The sequence below is a fragment of the Colias croceus genome, chromosome 12 (assembly GCF_905220415.1).
Source record: "Colias croceus chromosome 12, ilColCroc2.1".
Taxonomy (NCBI): Eukaryota; Metazoa; Arthropoda; class Insecta; order Lepidoptera; family Pieridae; genus Colias; species Colias croceus.
Window position 1 is genome coordinate 2,425,437 of NC_059548.1, and position 21,205 is coordinate 2,446,641.

At 32.4% G+C, this 21,205-nt stretch overlaps 1 protein-coding gene across 2 annotated transcripts in view; it reads left to right on the top strand.

Moving 5' to 3' along the window:
- The window catches only part of LOC123696515 (transducin beta-like protein 2), an 83,558-nt gene that overhangs the window by 2,675 nt on the left and 59,678 nt on the right, over window positions 1-21,205 (top strand). The window lies entirely within an intron of this gene.

A 21,205-nucleotide genomic window follows, 5' to 3' on the forward strand; every position in this document is an offset into this window, starting at 1 on the left:
AACATGATAATATTATCACATAACGGGACCATTGTGTGGCGAATTGTGCTTAATATACTGTAAGCTATTGTTCTAACAGTTTACACGCTATCGTTACGCTTGTGCACATAGCAACTGGAGTTGGGAAGTCGAATCGTTTTTCAATGATTCGTATCCGGAATAATCGCAGACTATTATGTAACGTTCGATGATTTCCCGTCGCCGCGATGCGCTTGAATGCTGTTCATCTCCGTTTACTTCCCAGCGCTGGTTATTAAACCTCTACAGTAATACATTCGTAACGTTGTAGCTCCTCGGATGTTCAACAAAAAGTTGGTAAACAAATTAATATTTACATTGAAGATCTATGTTTTGGTCATTACGCAATATAACGTTTTGTTTAATATCCGAGAGATCATAATAACGAGCGACCACTGCAGCGCTTAATAACTCCAACAGTCTGTCAACATGTAGTTTGATAATATTTTGTGCAAATACTAGACTATTTGATTTGAGCGATGTAACTATTTCCTACATTGTTAAAGGAAAAATATTACGTGAATTGTCTATTAATTGCACGAAGATTGGACGGCGAGCCCAGCGCGCTGAGACCTCGTATTTTTTTGTCCAATTTTGGCTACTGTTATGTGTAATTTGGAGGTCCGTCGGTCGAAGCCATCTGAAGGCTAGTTACTCTTGTGGAAACTTATAGAACATTAATTTAAATAATAGCTTATATTTTTTTTTTATTCTGTATGACTACAGAAAACCTAGACGTGTTATTTATTAAAATTCAACACACGTTATCAATGTTATGGTATGAATAAGACAGCATGAATAATAACCAATTAATTTTCTGTAACTTAGAGGTATAGGATAAAAATTATATGACTGATATTAATAACATATGTTTTACACTCTATTATGGAGCTAAATTATTAATTATTTTCGCTAATAAAGGTAACACTTTTCAATGTCATTTTATTAATTAACAAGTCATCGAACTTGTCTGCTATACGAACAATACACACCTATTTATTATTCTGTTTATGCGAAGTAGCTATAATATTTACGCTATTAATAATAAATTCATTTTCGAATATTTATTTTAATAAAAGTCGCATAAAAATAAAAATGCGTGATAATGACCTACATAAAAGACAATAAGCTATATATGTAGGTCTATGTCTTTTTGATTGAATAAAGATCGGGTAAAATAATACAATTGTCTATGAATTAAACATGTTCCACTGATTCGATCGGATATGCCTACATTCCTTATCAGCGTGATTAATTTTCTTCTGGGTACAGGGTATAAAAGCGAATCCCATGAATATCTAAACGATTTATAATGCTATGGGATTTCCTTTCAAAATTATTCATAATGAATGATATTTTTTCATTATCCATTTGCAGTATTGTTTTCTGCTTATGAAATTGAATACAATCGTGAATAATTAATTATTTGTAAGTACACGAACCTAAAAGATTTATTTCGATATTTTTCTTTGGGTATTAAGTAAAGATGGTATAAAATAAATAAATTGATTCTTTTAATTGGGGAAGGAAATTAATAACGTGTTATATTGGATCGATTGAGGCAATTAATTATACAAAGGTAATTTTATCGTTTATTGATCTCGCGTGAAGAAGATTAATGTGTTTTATAAATTATTCGGAATGTACGGACGGTCACACAAATCAGTCTATACAAATCGTATGCATTAAGCTGGCTTAATGAGTAAGTATTTACCGTTGTTCTGTGAACTCAATAGAATGTCTTGTCTTGGAATGTACCATCTTGGCTTAGATAATAGTTAGCTGTGTCTAGACTGAAGACTATATAGGACGACTCTATTTACAATTTACCGTGCCTTAGGGATTATAGAAAAGACAGATATATATTTTTTATATGTCCTATAGTAGTTTCAAAAAGGGATTACTAACATTTAATTAGAGATGATAACGTTCTGTATTAATCAATATAACACTTAGCATAATTTTTAAACAATGTAGTTATTCGCGTATTTAAGAGACATGCAAATGATTGAATGTAATTTTACTGTATTAATAAACGAACCTTTCGCAGTTAAACTGAATGGATTTAAATATAAAAGTCATTGAAAATTTATTTTTTATAGTTGTTTCCTTCCACGAAATGGCAATGTGCAAAATCACAATCTTTCGAAATATAATTATTAATTACTAGTTGGGAAACTATTTATTTTATAACGGATTTATTAATTAGATTTTATCTCTGTGCGCGAAAAAAATATATTTTTACTAACTACTTGTTTATGAATCGTTTTTTTCTAGGCTGCGTAGACCTATAATAATAATAATTGAAATGATATGACACTTATAGGTACTTTTTGGGTTTTGTGATATAGCTAAGGATTATATATTAAAAATTTCCAAGCATTTTTCATTCGCACGTAATAATAAAAAAGTCAGTACCTTATAGGGCATGAAGCAGATGCATGCACATCTGTTCTATGGATTCTATACGGTAAAAGGTGGTCACTCGTCAGCCGTCTGTACTCTGCCAGACCGAGACCTTTTTATATTAATCTCTATTGGCGATCGAACTTAGAACCACTGAGTTCGTTGACCTTGGCTAAACCGTTCGGGTAAACAATCTACGTAAGAATTAGATGGATTTCGTTATATAAAATATGTATATGATTAATTTTCGGAATAATTCGTTTTGCTTTTCCCTATCCGAATGAAAAGGCCTATACATTACGTACGGTACATTGAACGCAATATTCAAATCTCTCTGAGATAAGGACTTCAGACAGATCTAATCACAATCAGATACACATATTTTTGCAAATAGTGACGTAGAATCAAGCGGTATGGTCGCGGGGTCAGTCACCTTGCCGAAACGTCTGCCCTGGTGACTAACTAGGACGACGTCGACCGCGGCCTGCTGTATGTCATTAACATTTACGTTTCATTAACATACTGGTATTGTTTTTGCGATTTTGTATCGGCTCATTCGTTCCGGATTCTTTTGGGTGACGTTTGATTAAATTTGTATCGAAATTGCATTGATTAATAAAAAAAAAAACAAAATTTATGTACGCTTGTAAAGTAAATTACTAATTAGTTGTTATTGAATTCAAATATGTGATTTGATTTATTATCTAGTCTATTTTATGTAATAAAAATGATAATACAAAAATAGACGGCACAGTACGCGCTAACAATGATAAGTGATCTCAATATATTAAATCATCGATTAATATGGATTTAAAGCAATAAAATTTATTTAAATTTCTTGGTCCGTTGACAGCGTGGTACCGGTTGCAGGTTTGGGTGAACAACCGAATAATTTCTGATAAAATAAATATACGTATTTTTGTACCGTTAAATCACAATCCAAACCTTCAAAGGAAGGCCAGTTTTTCCTTCCAATAATAAATGCTAGGTTATTCTGTTAATGGTTTCATGAAATAGCTTTTTAGTATGCACTATAGTCTGTAATACAATTATTATTCTTTCACGAATTACCCGACCCTACCCACCTTTACCCTATTATTTTCCTTTATAATAAAGTCAGGATCTATCTTTTTAAAGATGCAATTATTATTCTTTCACGAATTACCTGATCCTACCCACCTTTACCCTATTATTTTCCTTTATAATAAAGTCAGGATCTATCTTTTTAAAAATGCAATTATTATTCTTCCACGAATTACCCGACCCTACCCACCTTTACCCTATTATTTTCCTTTATAATAAAGTCAGGATCTATCTTTTTAAAGACTTTCTCCACCCACAAGGTTCTTCGGAAAGGGTTCATTTTATTTGGTAGTTATTCGAATGAGTTGTAAGGTATATAATATATAATTATGTATTTGATACCTCTGGGGGATTATAATGTCCTAGAACACTGAACAACGTTTGCGGGGTCAACTGGTAGCGTATAAATAATAAATATATCGTGTATTAGTCACTTCTATACTATCCCTAGATATTTGTAATTGAAGGAAATTCCACTTTAGGGGAGAGATAATTGTAATTACCTACTGATATGCTACAGCGATATAGCGCTTAACTCATTACTCTCCCAACACGTGGATTTGATTACACATTTTTGATCACAGTGATAATTAATTTTTAAGCAACAACCCGCCCTAAAAATCGCCAGGATTAGACTAAATTTAATTTGGATCAAACAGAAGGCACTTACTTTCAAATAATAATAGAATCGTCAAAATTGGTTCATCTAGTCGAAAGTTCTGATATATACCTCCTCTTTTGAAGTCGGTTGAAAACAAGTTGAAAATCAACATTGACACTAAAACCGCGCCCATCCTTAGAACCTTGACAAATAGAACAAAAGCGGTAATTAAAACTCAACGGCTTCTTTAGCAAGGCTTCTTATAAAAAAATGCAATGTAAATCGATATTTGTCGTGTTGTATTCAGCGGTGCGGTTGATCGACGAGGACGGTGTAGTCACGGTCATCCGTTACGAGTCATCAGCTATCTTTACGTCGTGACTCTTATACCTAGCCTTTACCTAGGTGTCTAGATGTCTAGATACAGTTAATTACATGTGTGTAGCCGTATTCTGAAGTAAAACATCATGTGAAACAGACATGTCGAAGAAGCAAAAAAGTTCGACGACATGTGACATCTGCTAACCCGCACTTTGCCAACGTGGTGGATTACGGCATGGGGCCTTTTATTTTCCGACAGTTTACGTCGTGAATTGAACTGACTGGCAAATGCACATTATGATTGAGATAACCATGACTGGTTGTTGCGATCATAATATGAATTTGCTAGTCGGTTCAATTCACGGCGTAATCTGTCTGGAAGTAAAAGGTCATAATACAGCCCCTGATCCCTTGCGGGAGGCCCCTGTCCCAGCAGTGGGAACATACCAGGCTGATGATGACCCGTATGCGCTAACTGCTATAGAAATTTTCACTCATGACATTACTAGAAGTAATTCGTGATTGCAGTTGAAAAATATGTTGAAAAAAACCGGCCAAGTGCGAGTCGGGCTCGCGCACAAAGGGTTCCGTAGCAGCAAATATAATAAACTTATTATGTCAATTTATACACCTGGTGAATGGAGCCTAAACTCTCCCGATATTTTGCCTTGTACTTTTATGTATGAATATTAATATTAATGGCGTATTGCTTGAATAAGCTAATAATTCTCGTAAAAAGTACCTACATTATAAAGATTTTATATCATCGCGGATTTTTAAAGGTGTACAATACTGTAGTATATTTTTTGATCTATCTTATAAGGTTCAGCCATCGTTTTCAGTGTAAGCACAATAACTTAACCAAAATTACAGTTAAATCAACCTATCTCAAAAACTATAAGAGATACTTTGATCAAACCAAAAATCGTTGAAAGAGTTAATTAGCATGCATCACCTCTATTTTTTTTAGAATTTTATACCCCGTAGTTATAAAAATAGAGGGGGGGGGACATACTTTTTACGACTTTGAGAGCTGATATCTCAAAAACCGTTCACTTTAAGAAAAATGTTTTTTAGAAAACTTTATATCATTTTAAAAGACCTTTCCATTGATACCCCACACGGGTATGTACATCGAAAAAAAAAATTTCATCCCTCAGTTACATGTATGGGGGGCCCCACCCCCAATTCTTTTTTTTACTATTTAGTGTCATATTTTTGTAGCGGTTCATACAACACATATTCCCATCAAATTTCATCACTGTAGTACTTATAGTTTCCGAGTAAATCGGCTGTGACAGACGGACAGACGGACAGACGGACATGACGAAACTATAAGGGTTCCGTTTTTGCCATTTTGGCTACGGAACCCTAAAAACGGCCTCGAATTGAAACCCGTATGTTGAGTGGCATATTTTTCCATGATCGAATCGCCAGTTAATTTCGTTTTTTTAATTGATAACTTTTTATGATTCTCTATAAATATTAAATATGTATTAATCTTTATTTTTTTTAATGTTCAATGAGCTATCGATTTAGCTCGATTTGGGACGGGGGCACATTTACATTAACTAAATATATTTTGTTGCATTCTGTATTATTTACGCATTCATTTTAATTAAGATGTTTTATCTATATAAACGTTCCGTAACGAATGGCCTAAACGAGGGTATTTTAAATTTTTTCCATTTAATTTGTCTTGCGTGAGAACTTCAACTTAATCCTAAGCAAAGGTGTAATAGTTGGTTTTACTTTCAAATAATATAAGGTGCCTTTTATCAGTTTTACTTTCGCTTAAAACACTACTTTAATTTCTATTTATGCATTTTTATTCAAAAAAGTAAAAGTAGCAATTCATTAAATTCAAAAGAGATGCAACTTACTCACTTGTATTATAATATTGTTTAATAATGAACAGATGTGTTTAATTATGTAGTTGTTTTTCCCCTACTCATTTGGTCAATAGGTCTAGACATACAGTTTCATAATTCCTAGTAATTTTATTCAGTTTACATTAAATAGGACATAACTTGAATGCAGCTGAACAAATTAAATGTAAAGATGATTCAGTGTTCAAAAATGAGGTATATTTATGTAATTTATTCTTGTATTGTTTTGGATATGGATATAGGTAATGTTTATTTATTCTGTTCATGTTGAACCATAGAAATCATTAAGTAATGGCAATATTTATCACGGAAAGTTGAATTTTTTAGATCTTTTTAATACATTTATACAGTGTTTTTTCAGTTATCATACAATACATTACAGTGAAACCTGGCGTTTATTTAGAACCTATAGAAGGTCTTTTAATGTTACACTTGTTAACTACTAGCTGTTTAGTTTGTTCAGCGTTATCTTAAAAACTGCGTGCAGTATCAGACACATAAAGAAAACTCTTGCGCACGCACTTGTTACCGCATCCTAAAAACCCAGTTACGATTTCCTCCATCTCGATTTGTTACATGCATTCGTTTCATAACTGTTACATTTCTATTCATGTTTTTACGCATGTTATACAGCTACAATTGCTAATAGTATTGAATATACTTCTTGTTCGATTTGTCGACCAATCGGCGACGGTGTCGAGGCTTTTGCGAAGCGCTGATTGGTTAGCGATTAGGCTTGAAATGGGACGTTTTTGCAGGAGAACAATGGGTCGTTCTAATGTGTGTGAGGTCGTTCGAGAGTCACGCACTGTGACGTAGGCAACGTCTTGATTCTTGGTGCTGTTGCCGCATGCGCTAGGTTGCTTGTAATCTTTTTTGTTGTAGAGCGTATTTGAATTTGTTCGGGGATAGTGGTGTTGAACATTCAGTTATTCATATACTTCGTCTTAGCGTCATCAAAGTTGTGCTATAAAAGTTCACACTTATCAATCAAAGAAGTATTGCATATAGCACTAAGGGTTAAGCCAATCCTACGATATATTGGCAACTGTCTTTAGGACAATGTCCTTTATTTCACTTCTATATTCAATTCATTCAACAGCCATGTTATAATGCTATAAACTTCAGATTTCTACTTGACACCACCGTTTCTGAAGAGTGCTAATCACTTTTAAGGTTGAAAGTGTGCTATTACAATTTGTTGTCATTGCGAGTTAGGAGCATGTGAGGTCAGCGTTGTATTGGTTACTTTGAGGGCTTTTAACTATAATTGTTCTCTTTGAGCCCAGCAATTTATGTACAACACAACAGAGTCGGCGCGTAATGTGTTTGTTATGTCGTTTGAATGTTTTTTGCCATTTTGTATTGTTTTTGTCATAAAATTAATGAATGATAATTTTAGCAGACATAACGTAAATAAGTAGGTACCTAATTAATATTTTTTAATAAAAAAAAAAAATTAAAGAATTTTTAAAATTTTCGACTATTCGTTCTGTATAATTTGAATTTTTGTAATACCCACATTCCAAAAATAACACGTAATCTTGAAAAACAGCACATGCAATTAATCTCTGCAAATAGGTATATGGTCCTAATAATATAGTTTTTGTTATCTCTTCCGTGTCAAATTCGTATACAAGGATGAATAGTAATCTCTGTTCATTTTACAATTTACAAGGAAAATGTTTGCGTAGTCTAGTTAGTTTAAAATACTATTTATGGCTCACTAGCTGTGCCCCGCGGTTTTACCGGCATTACTCCGTTCCTGTTGGTCTTAGCGTGATGATATATATCCTTCCTCGATAAATAGGCTATTAACAGCGAAATAATTTTTCAAATCTCATCATTAGTTCCTGAGATTAGCGCGTTCAAACAAACAAACTCTTCAGCTTTATAATATTAGTATAGATACCGTAGTTTAAGTAGACCTTTGTTGTATATGTTGTATGTACCTATGTTATTCAGTGTGTTATTATGTGGAAAATCAATATATATTTGTGCGTTACCTATAGACAATTGCACACCGCATTGTTAAATGCATAGAATAGATGGTGCATTAAATTGATAACTTCCCTACTGGTTTCCAAGAAACGTTACTTTCATGTGTGTGATGTGTGCGTTCCGATGTTTAATTGAGTGAGCAAATAGTTTAGTGAAAAATTTATATCGAGTACAGTATTATTATTTGTGTTATGACTTATGTGTTAGGCAGGATTTCTTCTAGTCTGGTTATCATTGTCTGATTATTAAGTCTGTTACGATTAAACATGGTTTTACCAAAAATGATAACAGCAGTTTATACTAGGATTGTTAAAATTATAGATACTTATTATGAATTATTTTAACATCATCCATGTAAACAAGGTTATAAATGAGATAATCTCAGACCGCGGTTTAAATCCAGTGTCATAGAAAGTAAATAATAACATGGAATTCCAAAGACAAAGTAATGTATTTGTCATAAGTTATACATGATAAACTGAGTTTCTACAAAGCTAAATAAAGGCAATATTATCTAATATATTTACGACTCTCAGTTAATAAGCATTTAATGAGCGGTTCAAGTAAAATTATACAACTCAGCCTTACATCACTGGCTGCAATCTCGGCGCGTAATCACTAACGGTAGTGCGATAACGTTATCAGTTAGATCTCTGATAACGTATGTACGTGGTGACTGTGGTTTTTTTTCTTTTTTAATGAGACAAAGTTGCCAGTTGCATAGCCTTCCATCCTTAGGAGTCGTTTATTCTTTTTTTTGACAAAAAAGTTGCCTGTTCGATGCATCAATAGAACAAAAAGAACTTAATATGATCCATCCTTATGCATTGAAAGGAGTTTGTATATGTACGCTTTTGACTGATTGTACTTGATTTTATTTTTATTTTAAACGTAGGTTTACGGAAACCTTTCTCTTCTTCTATAATATGTATCATAATTTCTAGTCAATTTGTATTGGAAAGTGACAAATCTCGATACAGATATGTGTTTAGATAAATTTTAGACTGTAGAAGCTTTTACTCCTTTTAATAAGGTATTTTATTATCACTCTGTTCACAATAATATGTCAAATATTGACAAATACATATTTTGGAGACGCGAACGTGTTTTTTTTATATTTCCATATGAATTATGAAGGAATTCAAATAATTTATACTATATTCTTCCAAGGAAGCTACTGAATGATATCCAGATTGATTTACCGTTAATAAAATCAAACATTGTTTATTATGCAAATACATTCACTATTATAAATGATAATAATATTAACTAGTGTGTATTGGGAATTACAAACATATTTAAATTTTGGGGCTCGTCTAAATTATTACAACCGATTGAGTAAATATGTAAATATTGATAAGATAAAGCATACATTTTTTCAATGTTTTTTAATATTTTTCCTCTTAAAAAATTCTCTTAGGAGTAATAGATACCTATCTGATTACTCTTTCCTCATAGTAAAGTCGGTTTGTTGTTGCAAACAATGTGGAAATCACAAATAGGAAGGAAGTCTGTAAAATATAATTAACAGTCATAATATTTACTGATTGACACAAAAATATGTCAATAAAATGTTCATACAAAAACTTTGTACCTACACAAGAGACATGGATTTCACCGCTACATAAGCTGTGTGTCTGTCTGTCTGTCCCCAGGCTGTATCTCATAAACCGTGATAGCTAGAAAGCTGAAATTTTCACAAATGATGTATTTCCGTTGCCACTATAACAGCAAATGCTATAAATTAAAAAAAGTAAAATATTACGAGGGGTCTCTTTGTGCGCGAGTCCGACTCGCACTTGGTTTTGTATGTGTACATTTAAAAGTACCTATACACGTAACCTTTTCACAATTAATATGCAAATTGTATTTATTATGATCAAAGTTAAATATAGGGCAATGGGGACACAGGATGTTTAAATCATGTTTTTTCGTATTTTTGTAATCGATAGGAAAAAAGCGGTTAATTGGAACTCGCGTATGTATTCTTGAATTTAATTACACATCCATAATTAATTAGCGAATTGGCTGAAGTATAAATTAATTGCTCAGTTTTTGTGTGAGTGATTAAAAGTTCTTTAACTTAAATAAAAAATAAAATCTATATAAAATTACATAAAGCCTACGTCGCGAATGAATGTAACTTTATAGCCTTCTTCGATAAATGGGCTATCTAACACCGAATGAATTTTTCAAATCGGACCAGTAGTTTCTGAGATTAGCCCGTATTATTTAGCTTTAGGTTTATACATATAGCTTTATTCAATTTAAATATATAAATATTTAAATTTATCAAACAGAATAAACTATGAATCTTTTATCATATTTTTGTCATTGTTTGTGAATCAGTATCTATGGAAATAATTTTGTTGTATCTGGTCAGTTTTTAATTTGGAAAAATAGATCTGAGAAAGAAATCGGGACATGTTTGCAATTATTACTATTTATTTTTTATTTTTTTTATGTTTAATTAGGGAACTGCCATATGTGCTTGAACTCCAATAACGCATTAAGCACATACCTTCTTATATTTGTGGTCTAAAATTCATTACTAGACCAAAGATATATCTTTAATTAATTACAATTTCATAACATTACTATGTAACAATATCTCATTATAAGCTAACAATCCACGATAACATTGAGAAGTTCGTACCATGTAGGGCTCAAATTATGCCTACATCACTTGGTGAGATCAGCAGTGACGTAGTGGAAGGTCGGCTTACCTCATAATGATGGGCTAATTCTTGTTAATATAATAATGTGATTAGTATTCGTGAATAATAGTCATAGTTTAACTACATTTTTTGGGCTGTTTTAGCACGTTTTGAAGATAGGTTGTAGAATATTTTGTTATGCGCGTTGCATATCGTTTAAATATAATCCCACCAAAAACATAAATGTAAAAATTGGAGCCGAGTTCAATCGTTGACTTAATTTGCCAAAAAAAGAAATGAGATCTAAATGTGTGCCAAGTTCTGCAGACAGTCCAGAAATTTATTTACAAAGATGTATTAAGTTCTTAGGTTGACTGAAAACTCAATTGTTTTATTTTCCCTTAGAGAACAATGTTTATTCCAAAATATAACTTTTTTAATTTGAATAATTTAATTATTTTCACAAAGCAAACAACTAATGACCTATTGAACCCCATAATTTGATGAGGCTAGTTTTACATAGATACCTACTGTTTATATTTTGTGAGGTTCTAAAAACTTTAAAAGACATGAAAGTTAAGAAATCATGCAAATATGGGGAAAATAATTATGCTGTTTTTTTTATAAATTTTTTATTTATTACTTTTAGATTTATTTAATTGAAAATCAAGAAAAAAAGTGACAATAATGGCAATTTATTACCATTTTGAGTTTTTTCAATCTAGAAATATTTATCGAGATGGTTTCTTGAGAGATTCAATTCACCTCAATACATATTTACAATGATACAAATTACAATACATATTTCAGACGAAAGCTCTTAAAGTAGAATGCTACTATGTAGGTACATATAATTATTAATTTCTGATCGACATAGGCGACATTCTATTTTTGTTTTTATCTCTCGTCGTACCGGGCGCAACCGGGGCAAAAAACTATTGTTGTTTCTATAAATACGTATTCGTTAATATCGCTAACACGTTTATGTAAAAATCTTTTGTCACAGGAGGTATGAATATAAACTATGAACGGAGTCAAGAAGGAAACCAGAAGACGCTTCCTGTTAATTTAGTATTACAAACATACGCGATAGGCGCGATCTTTTGAATTTTTATTAGCTTTGAGATAAAACATCTTATTGTTAAATTTAATGAGGTTATGCGTCATAAAGTAAAGCCGTAGTCTGTAGTATGAGATGGCGTGATTATTTGTTTCCTAGTCATATTTAGACTGGTGTTATAAATAAATAATCGCTTCAATGATTGTGTCGTTTTTAGCATTGTTGGAATTATAAAAGATGCAACACTTGGTTGACTGTGCCCACGGTTATTTTGTCAATCTTGACATCATTATAAATTTTTATGTATTTTAAGCCAAAAGACAATATATACGTATGTACTACTAGCGGTCCGCCCCGGCTTCGCCCGTGGTACATATTAACGTTTTCTCTACATAAGAACCATCCTCGTACTTCAAGGAATATAATAAAAAAAGAATTATCGAAATCGGTTCAGCCGTTCTCGAGTTATGGAATTACAACGAAAAGTGGCATTGATTTTTATATATTAGATGTACGACAGTAAGACGACAGTCTAAGCTTTTTGATCTATATTATTATTATCACTTACTGTTACTATGTATTTATTGTAATTATTTTATTATCAGTACCTTAACCTTGGTCGAAGGTAATCTGTCAAAGCGAGAATGACATTTGCGTCCAAGTAAAAAAAAAACCTTTGTAATTATGTATGCCTCTTCAATGTTCACACTAGTTATGCCAAATTTTATTCAAATATATTCATAGTTTAATCGTAGAAACGTGACGGATTGATAGATTGGAATTTATGGCACTTGGTATTAGTCTTTAGTATTAAATTTGTTTGTTTTTTGTCGAAGTTGATGTCTATTAATATTGATGGGATTATAACAAAATTATCAATAGACGTTCAGTAAATACAGATTTTTCAGTACAAGAATCGAGGGCAATTTGGTAGCATTGTGAAAACACATGTTAATACAATATACGTAGCCATGGTTTGTGTACATTTGTGTAATGTTGGTGCGTCAGTAAAACTTCGACCTTCCATTGTGACGCCTCAAATAGACGTGAACACGCTAATTTGGCTCGCACGAACGTTTCCGCAAATGTTTGGTGCTGAAAGTGAAACTGGTCAAGCGCGAATCGGGTTTGAAATTGTGTAGGTTTTGTAGTAGGTCGTAGGGCGGGGATAGTAGGTACGTAAATAAAATGATTCAAAATTATAAAAACTTAAATGATCTCATTTTTAGTATTTGTTTTGTAGATTTATTGTTATGGCTATGTATTGGCGAATCTGACGTAAAAATATGTTTAAAATAAATTTGTAGAGCATGTTAACTAAATAAATTTCAATATTTTAATACAGATTAAATTTTTTTAAGTAAGAGCTTATAGAATTATTCAAATTTATCCACAATAAATTAAATAGCTCGATCTTTCAGGACATGTAATTGCATTTAAATTCTAAACGGACCCGAGAACTCGTAAAAAAAACTTTCAAGTGAAGTGCTAAAGTTGAAACGTTTTCAATAATGTGTCATCACTTTCCAAGACCAACGGTTTCAGAGAAATTCAGCCAAGGACATTGAGGTGATTTCGTAATACAGTGAAATCACGTGAAATCTTTGAAGATGGGAGGTGTTTGACAACTATTTTATTAAACGACTTTTATTCATTGGTATGTTCCTACAGTAGATAGGTCAATAACAATAATATATTGATGTAATTATTCAATTTTATTATTTATTAAAGAGGTCAAAAATTTGAAATGTGACTATAGGTCACGTAAACATAGCATCACATTTTCCTTAAATATTATTGAAGTGAATAAGTATTGAAGTGCCACTTTTGTTAAACTCGAGTGCGGAACTTATCTTCGCAATGATTGTAACTGCACAATGATAGTAAACAGTTCCGCGTGGTAACACGTCGCGCAAACATTTTACTATACCGATAAGGGCATTATCGTAAATATTGAGATAATCGTTATGATATAATCCGAAATGTGCGGATAAATGATATAATGTATGCGGGCGGCGCTCCGAACTACTTTCTCTTGAATTCGGTCGCGAAAGTTGTCTCGCACGGACTTTCTAAAGTTCAGCGCAGTGCATTTTAGTGTGGCCTGGAACAGTGGCGAATAGTGCCGTGAATGGAGGCGTTCGCGCGCTTTGAATCAATCCTATATTGACACGGTGTGTAGGTACAGATAGTAAAAGGAAATATTGGCCGAAAATTATTTAAATGTCAATGACACTGTAGCATTTATTTATAAATTTCGAGAGAATTTTATAGAGATAGCGATCAAAGATTATTAATAATTGAATCGGGTTGGAAAAAAACAGTTTTCAATTATTATTTTAACGTGCTAAAAAGGAATAGGCTTTTTATTTTAGATATCCTTCTTCAATATGGTAGCGACACGATTGGTAGAGCAATATTGCTACTTCCATTGGACCATGGACGATTATTGTTATTCTTTATAAGATTAATTTCCGGTTTCCGTGTTCCGCTGGTTCTTTGATCTATTCTCAAAAAAAAAAAACTATTGTAAAGTTTTTTTTTAAATTATTGTTCAGAACACGCAATTGTAGTTTCAGATTGACCTCATTCATGTTATTATATTTTCCTTACTGAATGGGCAATTTACTGCCTCTACATAAGTTATTTCCTTGATTTTAATAATTATTTTGCTCTTGGGGGATGGGATAAATTTACCAAATCAATCCAACCTGTACAATTAATTATATAATAAAAATAAAAAAGTCATATACTTACTCAGTTAATTTAATACATGTACCTACCTACCTACAGATATTCACATACCCGATAGTATCTAGTAGATACTATCTACATGCACGGTGTCGGTATACTATGTATTGAATAATGACACCAATAATGAATTAAACGAAATAATTGTCTGACTAATAAATTCCGAAAACGCGGGAAATATGACGCCAGCTTATAAAGCCTGATTATATCTACTATCGTTGTTATAAATTTATCATATATTTGGGTGTGTCGGCGAATAATACACAATTTTCATGTAAGCGCATTCTATGAATAATCAATAAATCACTTTTTACTTGATATCAGTCGTTATTCACTTTGTAGACCGCATATGTGTAATTGTAGCGTAATGATAGGTTATCGAAATTTTCCTGAATATTATCTTGTACTAAAATAAAAAAAATATATGGGTCAAACAGTAATAAGTAGGCAAATGTCGTTTTTGTTTTATAGTAGAATTTTTCCATATCGTTAAGATATTTTAATTACTGCATAAGCAACATATCCTTTGTTTTTAACGATTATTGAACAAAAAAAATACGTTAAAAAGTAAAAATAATCTTAACATTAAAAAAAAAATGTTTACGATAAAAATAAATATTATTTAATTAAAATCTCCCAAGAAATACGTAATCAATATAATCCAGGAAGCACACGTGTTGATTTCAATTTAACCTTTACGATAGAAAAGCTGTTTGGAAAGCTTAGATCGTTGCCAGCGATCCGCTTTCACTCGAGACGAATCACGGCTTGCCGCGTATTTTCAAATTATTATTTATTTATTTATGTCTTTAATAAAAAAACAAGAAAACCCTATTTTACTATTATATACAAACCGAAATATTGTATGGTTTATCGGCCTTATAACTCCGTAGTGACCTCTTCTAGGCAACCAGGGAAATATTATCATTTAGGTATCTATAGCGCGAATTTACATCTCCTATTTGACCTTATTTAATCGCAATAATTTAATATGACTAACGCAAATTCAAAGATGACTAGATCAGAGTACTAGTGTAAAATGTATGTTTGTAATTATGTTGGAAATATAAAATATTAAACGCTTGATATTGTATTGATGTGGATAATTGATTATGCCGACCTCCGCTTTTTCATTTGTTATAGTAACACATTCGATGACGATTTTATATATTTACTCAACATACATAATACTATTTTATTAATTATTTATAGATTAGCGAAAACAACGCAAGGTGAAACACCGCTCCATAAAATATTTGTTTATTTTTATTATTGTTTGTTTACACAAGTGCGTTGGTTCGCGCATCGTTCTAATTTTCAAACATTTATTTTACACTTATCTTAAAGTTTAATTGATAATAATTAGTGAGTGGTACACATTGAATTTAATTTGCATTTGAATATTGAGTAGCCGGTTATTTAGCACAGATAATATGGGTATATAAATTTGTTTTAATCGCAATTTATGACTCGATTTGGCCGACTTGTGTTTTGGTATAATAGATTTTATTCTTTTCATTTCATTGTGCTGCCATCTAGTCAAGGTTCGTTTAACTTCGAACGGAAAAGTGTAAGCTAAGAATTTCTATCGCATGCGTCTAGGTGGCGCTGTTACTAAGTTATTAAACAATTTACAAGGCAAGGATAGTCCGAATACAAAAAAAGTAAATGGGTTTACATAGAATATATCTGTAAATTTTTATTCATTTAAAATAAATATTTACATTTTATTTTATCTCTTTGATTTGTTTAATAGCAATTTCCAGTTTATTTAGTACTTAGTACTGTGCTTAATATTTCTGCACATTATTTTAACTATTTCTTGGTGCAAATTAATGATTTTTCGAAATTGAAATTGTCTAAATTCGTGGCTAATGGAAAACAGGAAGGCGTCGAGGTCTTACCGTTGCCACGGCAACGTCACAACACGGAAGAGATAAAGCCTTGGTGATGAACCGACGAATTGTGGATTCTAGAAGGATCTAGAATTTTAATTGTTCTCTTATTTTCATGAGACTTTTGAAAGGTTCAATACTTTTTTTTCTCGAGTTAATTATTTTTCGACAATGGCACGTTTAATGGGTTTTGCTTTTCAATTTGTTTGGAACGATTGACTTTTTATGGGTCATTGGTAAATAAGTACAGTGAACTGAGTATACTGAACAAATATATTCAAAACGAATTTTTAATTTATAAGAAAATAATAAATATATATATTATCATGCATGTGAGGTTATAGGACCTTACATTTGACTTATTAGTTATTTATTTATATGATTACTTAATATTATTTTACAGAATGGAGTTATTTACGACACATTATTAATGGATCAGTTAGACAATAATCCAATATAACTAAAATTTAATTATTGTAACCCACTCCAATTAATCGATAATCGATTGAATAAAGTATCGATTGTATGCATAGAAGCAGTGGTGGCTCAGTGGTGAGACCTCGGACTTCGAATCGATAAGTCCGTGGTTCGAGACCAGGCGAGCGCGCAGGAAATAAATTGATTTTTCAATTTATCTGCGCATGTTGTAACATCACCACTGCTCGAACGGTGAAGGAAAACATCGTGAGGAAACCGACATGTCGAAGAATTAAAAAGTTCGACGACATGTGTCATCCGCCAACCCGCACTTGGCCAGCGTGGTGGATTATGGCCTGTACCCTCATAGGAGGCCCGTGTCCCAGCAGTGGGAACGTATATGGGCTGATGATGATGATGATGATGCATAGGGCTACATAGCCATCGTAAGAAGTGCAGATAGAGACTCCTTACCGACTACGATAATCGTCTGAAATAGACGTAAATGGCCAATGATGATGATGATAATGATGATGATATGCATTGAATTGATTCGATTGTGTAGTCGATCGATATTATGTTGTAAATAATATAATATAAAGATTTTGATCGCGAAAACGGGTAAAATTTTAATTTCAATATTATAATGTTTACAAGTTTTATCGGAGCAGATAATCCGCGTTCGCAAATCGTAAAATTTACTTTCTATAGAACGAGCGATGTAACATAACTTTCACGTTGTGAAATATTCCGTAAGATCTCGTTTTGTTATACATTTACGTTATATATTGATTTTAAATTTCCTTTTTAGCTGGTTTTCACATAATATATTAGGTAGTTATATGGTAGTTGTATTCCTTAACGAGACGTGTTCAATATATAAGAGTGAATTTGGTAATTAGTTTATGTTGAAGCAGTTAAAAAGGGATGGATTGTTAATTTATGTAGCCTTCTTCCTATGAAGTAAGAACGATGTTTGGTGACATAGTTAATTTTTTACTGCGAAAAGGCGGGATTCAGCTTTCTAGGAAATACATATTATATTGTAAATCAATGAAGAAACAAAATTTCTCAGTAACGCATTAGTCGAATCTATAATTTATTCCTATACCGTAAAATCGTCTAAAAATGAAGTTGTTTTTTGTTGTTGGCAACAGTGATGGGAGGAAAATCACGTCATATAACATTATGATTAGTTTTATAAACAAGAAAATTAAATTAAACGTGATAACGAGGTAGAAATGTTAAGTGGTTTTTTGTATAGCTTAATGATTTTACTACTAGGAAATGAAATGTTGAAAATATTATGAGACTTCATGATGACATTAAGAAGATTGCTTGAACGTATAGGTACTTCTAGTATGATGTAGAGAAATGTAGGCATCAAATTATCATTGTATACCAGTTTAATTAATCCATACTAATATTATAAATGCGAAAGTAACTCTGTCTGTCTGTTACTGAACCAACTTGCATGAAATTTGGTATGAAGATATTTTGATACCCGAGAAAGGACATAGGCTACCTTTTATTGTGAAATATGTACCACGGGCGAGGCCGGGGCGGACAGTTTATTATTTATTTATTATGTTACACAATTTTATTGTTTTTGTATAGGTACATTTATTTCTTATTGTTAATGTTAATTAACATCTCTACATTAGTCCATTGTTATAATGGATGAAAATAGACCAGACTGACGTAGGTGTGTGTCTCTAATTGTAGAAGCTCTCATTCAATCCTTCGCGTAGTTATTACCTAGGTATAGTCTATAGAGTGTAGAGTATAGAGTAGCTATATTTTATTGCGTTTTTTATTTCAATTTATTTGCCAATTGCCGGTTCTTATAACCTATATATTTGGGATAAATCTACAAATCGAATGGCGAAATAATTTTTATAGAAAAAAAAAAATCGGTCGAGAAGTTCCTGAGATTATCGCGTTCAAACAAACACATAAACAAACTCTTCAGCTTTATATAATAATTAGTATAGAATTATAATTTATAAGTACCTCTTTAGTTCTTTACCAGCAAAAACTAACTCATTAGGAACAACTAATTCACAAAGCTTTTCGTATTTTAATAGCATGTAGTATTTCATAACATTAGCTATTTTCAACTATGTAATGTAAGCTATGTGTATTTTTTAAGATTTTGTTGCTTCCTCGTTTATTTGTATCATCGACTGACGACCATCAAGTGCACATGACAGACTGCTTTCATTGTATGCTTTATCGGTGGCGGTTTTTGTATTTTGTATAGAATATATTATTATTTTTATTTGGCTTGTGTATTCATAGAGACGAGTAAGGGTTGTTTATCATTTTGTTCAAGTAGCTGGATAATGCGCGACGTAGTTTAAGTTCAAGTGAAGGGCCTAAAAAATCGTTTAAAATAGATTTTGTCTCAATGCCATAGGTTTCAGAGGTTTTTGTAACGTTACGTTCGACCTTCCAAAAGTTTGCTACATTCACCATTCTAGTTACCCTTTGACTTGCTTTCAAATTAACTACAATTGGATTTTTGTCTATGAAACTGTATTTAGGTAATAGCTTGTTGTAGGTACTTATTGATTTCCAAATTTAGGAAACGTTCAAAATTGACTTCAGATATACATATTTAACCCTGGAACCCTACCCGGGGTGCTCGAGCACCCCACAGCATTTTGTTTAGTCTATGATTTTTGTTATTTCTAATTCACAGATTTGGCTTTCGGTGTATTTTCTCTTCGGTTAATTAGCCTCTGATTGGTCAGTCTTGCGGCGACCGCTGTGCATCGTAGTCGTGTGTAGGTGGTTGTTGGGGTGCTCCTAAACCCCAGTGAAGGAAAATTGTAATACCGAAATCGAAGCAAAAGATAGTAGTTATCATGTTATCTACTCTTCACGACACCCCAGACAAGACAGATGATGTACAGCTCTCTGAAATAATACAATATTATAATAAAACTAAAGGGGGTGTGGACGTGTTTGACGCGATGGCTAAAAAATATTCCGTCCAGAGAAAAACAAGACGATGGCCACTTTGCCTCTTTTATGGGTTGCTTAATGCAACTGGTATTAATTCTTGGGTCTTATACAAGTGTTCAACTGCAAACAATAAGCCACAAATAAAATATCGTCGCACTTTTTTAAAGCAACTGGCCTTGAGTCTAATCACAAAACATTTGGAGGACCGTTTACAAAAGCCAACTTTGAGGCGGGATATAAAAGAGTCCATATCAGGTATTCTAAAAAAACCTCTATCAAACCAAAGCGCAGTTCAGGTGCATCATACACAAGGACGCTGTGGATTCTGTCCTAGAATAAGGGACCGAAAAAGCAAGACTAGGTGCAACAAGTGCCAAATTCCAATTTGTTTGGAGCATCAAATTAAAGTATGTGAAAAGTGCTCAAATTAATTATCTAGTTTAAGTTTAAAGGCTGATTTGTAATCGCATGTTCCTATCTTACATTAATAATAAAACTCTTAAAACAAGTTCTGTTTTATTTATTTTTCCAATATTTTTTTACTTTGGGGTACCACAGCACCCCATGTAGGAAAATCGGATAGGCAAATACAGTGTAGGGTTCTAGGGTTAAATCCTTACATGAAAGCTCAGCGTAATGAATCATACATATACACAATGTATTTATTTTGCATATAGTTATTTATAGGACGTTTACGCTGAAATTAAAATGCATTACATTATTATAATCATCTTCGATGTCGACAGTTTATATCCCAACGCCTCGTGTTTCCAATAAGTCTGTTTGCATAACGCCACGGTCGTTCCAAGTCAATATAAAAATTTCCTCATTGCTTCATTGTTAAAACAAACAATTTTCAAGAGAGTCCCTTAAAAGTACGTATTGTTATTTGAACAATTCACAAAAGTTACGTTATATAAAAGTCGTTTTAATTGTCGAGTAAAGAAATATAATGAAACTAGCTTTCCGCCAGCGGCTTCGCCCTCGTAGTCAAAGAAAAACCCGAATTGTTCCCGTCCCCGGGATTAAACCATATGTCCTTCCTCAGGTCGCAAGCTATCTCTGTAATAAATTCATGCAGTGCTTTTTGAGTTTAGCCCGAACATACGTACAGACAAACAGACAAAAAATTTCAA